The sequence below is a fragment of the Limulus polyphemus genome, unplaced genomic scaffold (genome assembly GCF_000517525.1).
Source record: "Limulus polyphemus unplaced genomic scaffold, Limulus_polyphemus-2.1.2 Scaffold111, whole genome shotgun sequence".
NCBI lineage: Eukaryota > Metazoa > Arthropoda > Merostomata > Xiphosura > Limulidae > Limulus > Limulus polyphemus.
The window spans coordinates 42,348-43,548 of record NW_013665721.1 but is presented as its reverse complement, the minus strand read 5'-3'; positions in this window follow the sequence as shown (position 1 = coordinate 43,548).

The window sequence follows — 1,201 nt, the reverse complement described above, 5'->3', positions numbered from 1 at the left end:
GAGCATGTTTGGTGTGACGGGGATTCGAATCCGCGACCCTCAGATTGCGAGTCGAGTGCCGTAACCACCTGGCCATGCCGGGCGTTTGTTTAGTGAATACATGGGAACTACGTTGTCTGACATTTGGTTATGATATGTTGAATCTATTGAAAAAATTAATTGGTATCAAGCGTGGTTCATTTTTCAGAGTTGAAATTTTATAAATCTTGCAATGAAAACACAGTAGCCAAAATTTTTCAATGTGATCTAATAATTTTCAAAGTAGGTCACAAGGCAGAATACAAAGTCTGTTTGTAGTGTATGTGAAGATATCATTTGATTTGTTGTATTGTGGTGGTTTGAACTGTCGGTGAATTACGTCGTAAACACTTCCCAGTATAGCTTTTATATTGGTTCACCACAAGCATCAATACTGTATAATTTAATTGATAAAATAATTCAACCATTTAAGCCACAGTTATTTACTGTTTCAAAAAAAAAAAGATATATGTTTAAAATTGTAAGCATTTTATTTATTTTTATCTTGAGATAAAAATCGATTAACACAATTGATGTCTTTGTTCCAATTATCATTGTTCTCCATATTCCATCCAAATCGCACAATAGCGTCTTTATTTACAGTATGGGTGCAATCTTTAAATGGATTAATACCTATATACATATTTCAGAAAACGGATTACGTTTTACTGAAGAATTGTAAAACAAAAGTGTGAAATATTAGATCATTTTGTCTGTTTTTATTATATCCAAGAGTTGTATTATAACTGCATGCACGTTCGGCCGAACCTCCTAATTTTGTGATGTAAAAACATAATGCCACTAAGTTCTTGTAAACGTTAGGTATCTGCTCTTTGCCGGTTGAATAATTACCTGAGGTGTACGCAAACAGAAGAAATAATGAGTGCTCTAGCTTTAATCCATAATCATTATGATACAGCTATCAACATTGAAACTGTATGTAAGTTATTTGTGGAAAAGCACCGCGGAAGAATGCAGCATGCTAACATTACATTTCAGTAGTGCATACATGTGCATATACGATAGCCAATGATTGAAATAGCTAATATACTATTGTTGTATGGAGTTGTTTAAATTAGTAGTGTAATTTATTAATTAATAACTATTCTGCATGTAGATAGTACAGTACTTTACTGTAATAAAACATACATATTTATGCTAACTTAAGTCTAGCTTCCCCATG